Source organism: Spermophilus citellus (assembly GCF_964194105.1).
Source record: "Spermophilus citellus genome assembly, chromosome: 6".
In the NCBI taxonomy this organism is placed as follows: Eukaryota; Metazoa; Chordata; class Mammalia; order Rodentia; family Sciuridae; genus Spermophilus; species Spermophilus citellus.
In genome coordinates this window covers 129,922,685-129,935,202 of record NC_138187.1, presented here as the reverse complement: position 1 = coordinate 129,935,202, position 12,518 = coordinate 129,922,685, and positions in this window count along the sequence as shown.

Sequence of the window (12,518 nt, the reverse complement as noted above, 5' to 3'; positions counted from 1 at the left end):
AAATGTCAGTGCTCCCTCCCTCCCCAAAGGTGAGGCTCAAGGCTCTTCCTTATGCTGAGGAGAAAGGAGACTTCCCTCAAGGTCCCTTGCAAGTCTGCTTTCTGGGACCCGCACTTCTCTTTTCTACTACCTCCTGCTCCCCACTCCCGCCGTGTTCCCATATTCTCCATGGAAAGTTTTACTGCCCATGTTGCACTTCCTTTATCCTCCCATCAGTACTTAACCTCTCCTGTGCCCCATGGGTGGTGTTGGAGAGGGAAGCTCATCAATCCATATGGCTAATGTGCAGAGGCAGGTGACATGAAGTGATCAACTTGCCTATTATCTGTGTCAACAACTCTTACCATAGATCTTGGCACATAGTGGGTGCTCAATAAATGTTTGTTGGAAGGATGGAGAGAGGGGATGGAAGATACAGGGGAAAAAAAACATTGAACCTGAAATTGGGAAACCCAGGTTCTCCTCTGAGGAGACATCTTGGCAGGTCACACCCATCTCAGGTGCTATGTAGGCTACAGCGAGCAGGAAAGAGATTCACATTGTCCCTGGGCAATTGACCAGAGGAAATGTCCACTGGCCATTCCCAGATACCAGATGACTCGATCCACAAGGTCTCCATGCACATTGACCCAGGTGCAACCCACAGACAGCTCAGGACAGCCAAAGATGGAATTGTTGGTCTATAGTGAAGTTTTGATGAAAGACTCTAGTCAGGGCTGGGGTTAGAGCTCAGTGGTAGAGCGCTTGCCTTGCATGTGTGAGGCCCTGGGTTTGATCCTCAGAGCCACATAAAAATAAATAAATAAAATAAAGGCATTGGGTCCACCTACACCTAAAAATAAATAAATAAATAAAAACCTCCAGTCAAGGGATCTTATAAGAGAGCAGAAGTGAGTGAGCCAGCAAGCCAGAGAAATGCACAGATTAGATTTTGTCTTTTAGTATTTACCTGGCGCCACCTCTGTGGATACAACCCAAATTCTCACATGTATTATTTTCCCTTTTATTCCTCCCTTGCAACTGTGAGGAAATTGAGATGACACAGAGATGGGAAGTGACTTCCCCAAGTGTCCACACAGCCGGTAAGTGATGGACCAGGATTCCAAGCCCTTTCCACTGAAAACTACAGAACCCAATTTTTTTCTGCCATAATATGCTGCTCCTGCCTCCTTAGGTAACATAAAAAGGTGGCAGATGTTCATGATCTACTTAATAAAAATAATATACTAATAACAACTCATATTCACATAACTTTTCAAAACTGAAAAAAAAAGTACCTTGATCTTGTATCATCTCATTTATGTCTCACAATTTTGATCCTGAGATGAAGAAGGATATTGAGATTCAGAGAAGTTAATACTAGGTTAAGATCACACAGGACATAAAGACTGCTATAGGGACAAACACAAAAGTTCTTTGGAGGTCCTCTTAAGGACCCTAAAGGGAATTTGGAGAAAATTTTTGAGGATCACTGCTCTAAGTTAACACTCATTCTTCTCAACTCTGCATTCCTTCTCGAAATGCAGGAATCATAGACTCCTCCAACTTGAATTGTGGAAACACTCTCAAAAATCATCTAGCCCTTTGGTTTTCAAAGTGGGAGCTGAGCTCCCCAAGAGTGCTCCAGGGCTGCCTTATTCATTAAACTGGTCCCTTACTCTCTCTTGGGCAGGAACCACTTTTGCTTAGGAAAATACCTAATACACTTCAGAGAGATAAAGATGAGACTCTGACTGTTTGGCCTGTAAAGTAGCAAGAAAAAGATGGTTAAACCACTAGCATAAAACATCAAGAGGATTTGGACAGTGGAGACATAGAGAAAGGAAGGGAGAGAGGGCTAGGGCCTGGCTGCAGGCATGCCAAGTCGGCAGAAAGGGCCTGTGGGAAGGCTAATTTTAGCTGTGGGCTCTAATAGCCCTTTGATGTACACATTGCCAGAACCCTACTTCCCTCCATACGTATCTTCCTTGTGAAAACACACTGGGGTGCATGGGGAGAGAGTGGAGAAAAAGCCATATCGCTGTCAGCGTTGAGGCAGAGATGGAGAGAAGACTGTAAACTGCATAATGAGCATTTAGCAGAACTAGACACTGGAGCCAGGCCAGGTGGACTCAGAGAAAGGCAGGCTTGTGGACCTCCTGAAGTACGTGAGCAGGGGTTCCTGTGGATCTCCTCCAGAGTCGGAGAAGCAGGTGACCCAGTTGAGGACGATCAAGGTGAGGACAACAGCCCCTGGCTAGTCTCCTTACCACTAGTCTCCCATCAAATGATCCCATTTTGTTCTGCTTGCTCACTGTTGGGCTGAAAACACTGCTTAGATCCCAACTCTGTCTGTGCACTTCATCACAATGATTTCCTGATGGACAGATCAATCTTCTGCTCTGGGCAAGCTGTTCTCCTGGGGCCCCTCCATCCACAGGGCTCGGTCCTTCACTCTGCTGCCCTCACTGGAGAATTCTTTTGATTTATCTGAATCTTACCAGCCTTCAAAGCTCCTCATCTTCACAACTCTGGACAGCAGGGAAGTCTTTTTTGTCAACTCCATGGTGCAGGTGAACTTGGTCTCGGAAGTCTGGTTGTACCTGCTTTTCTCTACCTCCCTAAAGAAGCTGTAATGGTGACGTGTGATGGATTGAGCCACTGATAGATAACTTGTGCATCTTCAATAAATATTGGCCACATGCCCAGGCTTTATGAGACATACATAACTGCACATTGTCTTCTTGCAAAATGAATACACTGCATCCGCTTGGGATTCAGAAAATACAGGTGCTGTGCTAGTGGTGCTACTCAAATACTATATGTAGCAAGGATCCCTCACCACAGGACTCAAAGTGTGCACCTATTACACGTTTGGGCATGGTGGGCCAGGTAGAGGCTGGTGGGCTGGAGGCTGTGTTTGCTTCAGGCTTTCATGGAGTGCTCAGGACTGAATCCAGTGGCGACTGTTTTCTAAGGCTCCGACCCTGAGGTTCTAGGGACTAGTGGCCATCTTCTAATCTCCCAGACAGTGTCCCAGAAAGGAAAGCAATCTACCAAGGGAGGAAGGGGTAAGAGTCAGCATGTGAGACTCCAAGCAGCATAGAGTGTTGGCGCCCAAGTGATCTTCCAGTGCAGCTCCAGAATCCAGCCAGATGAGGCTTCTCAAGAAAGGAGCATTAATGACCTGGAAAAGCAAGTCAAATGAAAGCTCCCTGCATCAGAAGTACTGAGGGACATAGAGCACATGCCACTCTGGCTGGGGGCCTCATAATAAATCCTAACACTGGTGTGGCCCTCCGAGGTGACTGAGACATGAACAGGTACTCGGAGGCAGGAGCAGCTTCCCTATCACATGGCAGCACATCAGTCCTGTGTCCAGGAGGAAGGACACCATACCAAGTCTGAGAGCCTCTTGGTGATCACCCAGAACCACAGAGAAGGGACCTCACCAGGTAGCCAGAGGACTACAGCTCAACAATACAGGTGAGAGGGATACCCCAAGATGAGGAGTGTTTTCAAGCCCTGGAATTATAATAATTTTGCTGGTGAGTGGTCTGAGCCAGAGAATTTATATCCTTATTGTCATCATAAACTATTAAGTGGAATTGGAGCCCAAGAAAGTGTCAATGACTTCTCATAACTCATCTTTGGCTGAAAATAAACTGAACAGATTACAGAGATCTCAAGCTTTTCAAGGTCTGTTTTGGGAGTATTTAAAACTTACACAGGAAAAGTCACCATGAGCACTTGGGCACAGAAGAGTCATTTCTTGCCCCTTCAGGAAGATCCTTCAGCCTACGATTTTCCCTTCCCTCTGCAGGCCCTTTCCCTGTGGGGTCTCATGACAAAGGTGACTTCTGGAATACCTGTTGCCCTGTTGTCTTCCCTTGCCTGAGTCATATGATGTCATGGAAAGTAGGCAGACAATTTCCTTATCTAGAAAAATGGGGACACTTAACACCTACCTGCAGGTCACTGGGACGATTAGAGATTATGTGTGCATGGGGCTTAGTAAACAGTAAATGTTTAGTGAACTGCGCATCAGATTATTTATGGCTATGGCTCCTCTCTGGCTCTGAGTCTCTTTTTAGAGAGTGAGCATCACATGAGAAATTAGGGCATAAATGCATCCACCGGCCATCTCATCTTTTTGGCATTCCGCTCTGGAGGGGTGAATAGTGGTGTGGCCCAAGCATTTTGATAGCACCCACACTTCACTGATGGCATCATTTGCCTTCAAAGCTTTGCCTTGCTAATTCCCAGATATTCAGTGACATCCACTTAAAAGCTCTTTCCTCTTCTTTTCCCTTCCACTTTTTAAAACTACTACAAGAAAATAAAATGCAAAAAAAAATTAAGAAAATACTAACATCATCTCAAATAAAAATTGAATGATAAAAAAAACACCCTACTACAGCATAAAATTAATCAATACCTTGCCAGATGCCGGGGGGAAAGAAAATGTGGAAATACAATATTCCAGAGAAGATAAAATACAGGTGAATGAACTGAAGAGCTAAACTCTACTCCCTTCATTAGGTCCCTACTAGATTTCAGATAATACTTCTTAATATGCGGTGTGCAGACCACCAGCATCACAATCTTCTGAGTTGTGTGTCTGGGGCTTAAAAGGTAGTTTCCTGAGCCTCAGCCCAGTCCACCAAGTCAGAGCCTTTCAGGTGAAAGTCAGGGAATTACATTTGAAATCTCTCCACCAAAATTTGAGAATCACTCTAACCTGGGAAATATAAAGATGTCTGCTTTATCTTTTTAGGGAGCTCATGATGTACGTAGAGACGATAACAAAACAGGAAGGTAACATAAGACCTACCTGTTTTAGAAAGATTTTTCTGGAAGCAGAGCACAGAAGGACTTGAAAAGGGAGCCAGAGGCAGTTTATCCAGAGGTGTTAGCAACAGGCCCACAGCGAGATAAGAGCTAGAGGTGCTAGAAAGGGAGGGCAGATGCCACATGTCAACCCACGTCATGGATATGTTTTTTTATTGCAGTCGCCAATTCCTTTTGGGAAGCTGGAAGGCTATAGATAACAGACGAATAAAAAGTATGAAATAGTCCCAACAAACTGATTTCGTTTATGCTAGCAGAGGCCCCAAGCCTTGAGTCTAATTCAAAATAAAATGATGCTGAGGGCTCAAATCGATGCTGAAATTTAAAAAGCCTTTTAGAATTTTCCAATTGCAGTATTCTGGTTCAATTCACTGGAGTTGCCCTTTTCCTATCTTTTGGGTTCCTCTGCTTTGCCGAGTCCTACATATGGGCTTTCTCTAAGGGGAAATCAGCGCTATCTCAGGAAGAGAATGCAGAGAAACGAGTCAGGGGCTGCTTTGGGAAGGGTTTGGTGGGGGTGAGCATGCAACCAGATTTCCCATGGATGAAGAGCAGGAAGCTAAGGAGGGAAACCACTGCAGGAGGTAAGACTGACAGGGGCCAAAAGCCTGAAGCTTCTGGGCAAAATCAATTCACCCAAACAGTTCTGGAATTACATACGTGAGCCAGATAAGCCAGGACAGGCTGTCTCTGTTCTTGTGTCACCCTGCAGTCAGCAATGGGTACACAGGCATCTGAGACCTCAGATGGATGTCCCCCTTAGCTTTGTCACTGGCTGAAATGAAGCCAACCAATTGACAGAAAACGTGGAGACACGTGGACATCTCTAGATGCTGAAAATCAGGAGATTTCAACACACAACTTTTGTGTTGTTTTGAACTGGAGATTCAAACACACATCGATTTCTGAGAGGCCTGAGGAGTTCTACGACTACAAAGCAACATCAAAGAAGTGCCTGCTTTTTTTTTTTTCTGTTTTCTTTATTTTTTGAAATCTATATTTTCTAAAAACATTTAATCAAGGAATCCTTTTACTCATTTGGCAGAAGTTGCTCACTGGATCTGACCCCCCCAACAGGTTTTGTTTAGTGAGCACTTTTTTTTTTTTTTTTTAAGTTTTGAGTTGGTTGTCAATGTTCAAAGAGCAGGTGATTTCACCTAAAAAAAAAAAAAAATCCTGATTGCCAACTTTTCTTTAAAAAACGTCAGATTTGGTAACTTCAGATTAATAAATTAATTCCCACATGGCCACAATCTTCTGGAACTGAGCAGTGGTGGTCCTTTTATGAAGGACACGGTCTCCCCAGCTCACCCATGTCCCCAGGACTCACCACTGTCTCCTCACTCCACTGAGCATCAGTTGTCATTTGTCCTCATTTTCCAGCAGTGAGGAGCCTTCAGAGCGTGTTTACATTTGAGTTGCTCTATCTGGCAGCAACACTCCTCCATGCAGGTCGCTGTCACCTTGCAGTTTGTGAGTCTTGTCACACACCTGTTGACATCACACAGACCCAGAGAAAGAGAAGAGTTGCCAAACTGTTCTCCACCATCTCCACATTTCTCTACATTGGTATAGAAATACCAGAATTAGTACTGTAGGTAGCTCTGGGCACCATTAAGTCTTCTCTTCTCTCCCAGAATGTCACAGTCAACTCAGGAAAGCGCAATGAGAAATATAACATGAAGGAAGTTAAAACTTGTTGAGATGATGTTGTGCGGCTATCAGAAAAAGCCAAAAAAAGAAGAGACACCCCTCTGTGGATGTGGGTATTATGGTGTGAAAGGTCTGGGGGTGCCCCCTCCTTGGTCTCTTCTCAGCCACCCCCTCCTACTTGGGGGCTGATCCCAAGCTCACAAGCAACTCCCTGATCATAAATTCCAGTCCAAGAAGTGTATTCTCAGGAAGCAGCTGTGAATACTCTGTTCACTGAACATCTGGGTCCATTCATCATTCATTTGTACATTGGCCTCTCAACACTGGTATTTCTTATAAGGTTAAGTTAGCAAGGTCCCCAGGACCCAAACTGGTGAAGCCAAGCTCCTGGTCTGGCCTCACTGACACTGTCCTCTGCCTCCTGGCCATTTTTCATTGCCTGCACCTGTCCAGAGTTCCCGGTGCCACAGTTTCCAACTCCAGTTCCAGGGTCTGCAAATGGATACTAACATGTCTTTGTTCATTTTATTCCTGAACTTTCATTGTCCCTGGGAGATGTTACTGGGCTCTGACCCTGATTAGTGCCTGGCACTTGCCTGACACATACGAGTCCTCCATAAAGGTGGAAAGAATCTGACATGGAAACATTTCAGCAGAGGCCAGGTGACCCCCCCCAACAGAGATCCCAAGGGGATCCCTGGTCTGCTTGGGAGGCTGCACTTCTTGATTTCAGAAGTCCTTTCTCTCTCAGATGCCACATGTCAGTTTCCTAAGCTGGCAGGTGGCAAGGGCAGAGCAAGGGGAAGCAAGAACAGTGCTGGCATTTGGCCAGTGAGCAGTTGAAGACAAGTCTCTAGAGAGAGAAGCATTATCATTGCCCAGCTCGCATGTGTCAGCTTCCTGGTAACCCAGAGGCACTCTCCTGGGATCCCTGGAGACCCAGCAGGGGGAGAGGGGATGGAGCAGGAGAGAAGGGACATATTTATCAGCTCTGTATCACAGGTGCCAGGTTAAAGCAGGGCACAGAGGCAAAGGGGGGTCCGTTGGGTAGGAGGAGGGTATCTTGTGCACTCAGAGAAGACTGGTAGAAGGGGTGGTGTGCATGCGGTCAGCTCTGTCCCTAATGTTAAAAAAAAAAGTTATAAATCTATTTAATTAGGTTGAGTAATGCACATGAGAGGAGTTTTAGGGTCCAGTTGGATGCCCTTTCAGTACCCATTGATGGTGAGCTAAGTGAAAGATGTCACAGGACCCTCTCCCACCCTAAAGCCACCCCTAAGTCACCCCCATTCCCTCCATGCCCTGCTCTGACCTGGCACTGAGGTCTCAGAGGAACACTGCTGATAAACCTGTTCCTTCCATGCTGCCAAAAATATTGCTTTCACCTTTTTCACAAAAATATCAGAATGAACCCCATGTGCCCACCACCTAGATTCAACATATTTTCATTTTGCTGTGCTTGGTTCTTTTTTATGCTAATCTCAGGCCCGAAATATGATAACCCAATATTATTCCTTTTCTCATAGAACCGCATGCCATGATCACACCTAACAAAATGGACAATCATTCCTTCATGTCATCTAAGAGCCAGTGCACATTGTTTCTCTGGTTGTCCCCAAAATGAGTCTGCAGGGCCGTTTTGGTTTGCTGCAAAGCTTGTTAAACAGCCTTCTCAGCACCTGGGCTTCTGCCCAGGTGTCTCAGGGGCCAGCCAGGGAGAGGCGGGGGTGTGTGGGGGGGTGGCGGTGGCTCAGGCCCCTCCCTCTGCTTTAGCCAGAACAGTTTTTATTATTAGGAACAAAAAGAGGCTTTCTGTGATATCTTTTTTTTTCTTGAAAATCATTTCTATGAGGCATTATTTCTTTCATATTTTCCAGAGAGAATGCCTAGTGCTATAAATGCCCTAAATCCAAGGAGTCACTCCAAGTGGGGGTGGAACACCAAGGGAGTGGGGTGGAAGGATTTGGGAGAGAGTTTTTTTTTTCTTTTTTTAATTTTTTCTTTTAAGAACAAAATACATCCTAGAGTCATGTAATTTTTAGGGGTTTACAGCAATATTATATAGCCAGTATTATTCTTTTCTCACAGAACCTCATGTCACAATCACCCCTAACAAAATGTTATCTAAGAGCCAGTTCACATTATTTCTTGGTTTATATTGCTATAAACCCCTAAAAATTACATGACAGTAGAATGTATTTTGACATATTATACATAGATAGAGCATAAATTCTCATTCTTGGGGTTGTACGTGATGTGGAGTTACAGTGGTCATGTATTCATATATGAACATAGGAAAGTGATGTCCTATTCATTCTACTGTCTTTCCTATTCCCATCCCCCTCCCTTCCCTTCATTCCCCTTTGTCTAATCCAATGAACTTCTATTCCCCACTCCCACCCTCCTTGTGTGTTAGCATCCACATGTCAGAGAGAACATCTGGCCTTTGGATTTGGGGAACTGGCTTATTTCACTGAGCATGACAGTCCCAAGTTCTGTCTATTTACTGGCAAATGCCATAATTTCATTCTTATTTATGACTAAGTAATATTCTATTGTATATATACCACATTTCCTTTATCCATTCATCTGTTGAAGGGCACTTAGGTTGGCTCCATAGTTTAGCCATTGTGAATTGATCTGCTATAAACATTGATGTGGCTGCATCACTATTGTATGCTGATTTTAGGTCCTTTGGGTATGACTGGGTCAAAAGGTGGTTTCATTCCATGTTTTCTAAGGAATCTCCATACTGCTTTCCAGAGTAGTTGCACCAATTTGCAATCCCACCAGTGTTGAGAGCCACAGCCAAGTCGGAATGGCCCCTGGCATTTTGCCAGAAGTAATAGTTGAGAGGCGAGCCATTAAGATAATGATAATTAAGTTAAGCTGTGTATAATTGCTGTGACTGGATGATGCTGGATTGAAGCAGGCTGTGTATTCAATTGTATAAGGCCCCTGCTGTCTGGCAGTGGGGCGGCTCAGGCAATGGGGAGGCTCCTGCTGCCTCGGGTGCAGCTACTTTGGAGTTCTCCCGGGATTCCTGGAGAGTTTGCGTTGATTGGTGAAGTTCCGGTGGAGGGAGTTCCGGTTGGTGTGTGGTGTTCCTGGAAGGGCGCGTGGGTGCCTGGGGAGTTCAGGCAATAAAGGAGTTCCTGTTTTGAACCTGCAAGTGCCTTGTGGCGGCTTGGTTATTTGTGCCCAGCCAGACTGCGGCACACCAGCAATGTATGACTGTACCTTTTTCTTGGGGGACAGTTGGGTAGCTAGAAAGGGAGAAATTTTATCCCTGCTCAGCATAAGCCTGGACTCCCAAAGCAGATTTTTCCCAGGACTGGCATATTTTGGATTCACTTGTTAGCTTCTCCTCTGAGTGCTACCACATGTAATGAGTTACCTTTCCTCTTTCTAGATACTACATCTCAATCTACAAAAGCCATGGTTCTCATTTATTCATAGGGCTGATAGGCACACTGTAAGGCCAACTAATTCTGAAACTCTCCACTTCTCAATTTATCTGTTCCACTTACCCAGATTCACTCTCAAGAACCTGAGCTCAGGGAAATGACCTTCCAAAGTTCTAATCTTTACGGTGTGCATTAGCCAAACAAATATTAACATAGAGTATCAATAACAGACCTACAGTGGCAAAGCAAGAGACATGCCTTCCCAGGCACAAAGAATAAGCAATTGAGCCAACAAGAGGCTGCAGCTCATGTTATACCAGCCTAAAGAAGAAAAGCTTGGCCAGGCGCAATGGCGCATGCCTGTAATCCCAGCGGTTTAGGATGCTGAGATAGGAGGATTGCAAGTTCAAAGCCAGCCTCAGCAAAAGCGAGGCCCTTACAACTCAGTGAGGCCTGGTCTCTAAATAAAATACAAAATAGGACTGGGGATATGGCTCAGAGGTTGAGTGCCCCTGAGTTCAATCCCTGGTACCCCCCACCCCAAAAAAAGAAGAGCTTAAACAGCAAGAAACTCTAGAAGATTCTGGCATTTTCAAGGAACCTCAGTGATTACAATTTTCAGCAATAACCCAAGACCTTCCTCCTTCTTCAGCACATTTGTTCAGATTATCCTGCCAAAATATTCAATATGATTTTGAGATTCTTGAAGTTATCATTAACTGTCTTTCTGTCCTATTCAATTGCAGAATTGTAAGACTCTATAAAGATGCTGACAATGTCCACCTTTAACATACACGCATACCCTGTGGACAATCAGCATCTTTATCCACTGTAATAAGCAGAGTGTACACAGAAAAACACAACTCGAGCAGAGAATAAACTTGAATACACTTGAATCATTTCCCCAAACCAATATTTTTATAATTTTTCAATTTTTTAGGAGTATCTGCTAAGTGCCTAGTTCCCTTTGTCTATAGGAGATGCATAAAATAAGGTCCTTTCCCTGGGATGTTTGCAGTTTCGTTGGTGATACAATCTTGCACATGAGAAAGAAAATGTAATGCAAGAGGCCTGCTTCCCCCCTCTCTCTCCAAGCATGGGCTGACCCTCAGGCCCAAATCAGCCTTCCAACACTAAGGCTTCGTCATTCGTTTCTCTACTCAGCTAGCCTTTCCTGAGGACCTACTGAACACCCAGTGCAATATCCAAGACCCAGAGACAGAATAGAGACAGCCATGGTTCTTCTTTGTTTTGTCACTTTTTTTCACTGCTGTGACCAGACCTGACAAGAACAATAAGAAAGAGGAAAAAACTTATTTTGACTCGCAATTTCAAAGATCTCAGTCCACAGAGGGCAGACTTCATATAGCTCTGGGCCCAAGATGAGGTAGAACATCATGGTGGAAGGGGTTGGCAGAGGAAAAGCAGCTCAGGACAGGGCAAGCAGAGAGAGAGGATTCTGTTTAACAATGACAAAATGTAAACCCTTTTATCTGAACCATAACACTTGTCTAGCACTTAGCAAACCAGCATCTTGAAAGGTGACCTGTCACATATGGGTGACCTCAACAAAACTGTAAGCTCCCCAAGGGACACTGACCCTATCTTACATTCTTTTGTCATCTCCTCACAGGTTAGAATTTGACCACAGAATTTACTGAATAGAATTTAAAGGTCTGGGTTGCGTGAAATTTTCAGTAAACATGAAAAGCTATAAATTAATAGTCAAATTTTAACAGAGAAATCTTGAAACATTAAGAACTGTTGTGCACACTTTAGAAAGCAGCTCAAATACTATCTCCTCCATGGTGCTTTCCCGTAATTACTCTGGTAGGTATAGTTCCTTTTTTTATTCCCCCGTTATGGTTTAGATGCAAGGTATTCCCCAAAAGCTTATGCATGAGACAATGCAAAAAAAGTTTAGAGATGAACTGATTGAGTTATGAAAGCCTTAACCTAATCAGTGTGTTAAGCCACTGATAGGGATTAACTGGGTGGTAACTATAGGCAGGTAGGGTATGGCTGAAAGAGGTAGGTCATTTGGGGTATGCCTTTGGGGTATATATTTTGTCCCTGTTGAGCGAGAGTTCTCTTTCTGCTTCCTGGTGACCATGTTCTGAGCTGCTTTTCTACACCACACTCTTCCGCCATGATGTTCTGTCTATACCTTGGTCCCAGAGCGATGGAGCCAGCTGTCTATAGACTGAGACCTCTGAAGCTGTGAGCATCAAAATAAAATGTTTGTCCTCTAAAATTGTTGTCATCAGGTCTTTTGGTCACAACAGCAAAAATATCTGACTAAAACACTCCCTCTGAGTCCATGGTTCTTAATTAAGACCTCTATAGATAAGTTATTATAAATACTAATTTACCTAACTTTCCCTTAGACACACAGCAGGGTGTTTGGGACTCATAGCCTGCCCAGGAAGACAATCTGGGTACCTCCCTGTTTCTTGGGTGGAGAGAGGGTAGGGAATACACAAATCCAATAGGCACTTTCCTGATGGGATGGCAGACATTCAAATGAATCTTTACAATATTACCTATGACTGCCATCCCTTCACTTTTTCCTGAGAAGGTAAGAACAAAATCTTCTAAACCTTTGTAACATCTCATTGGAGACCACTG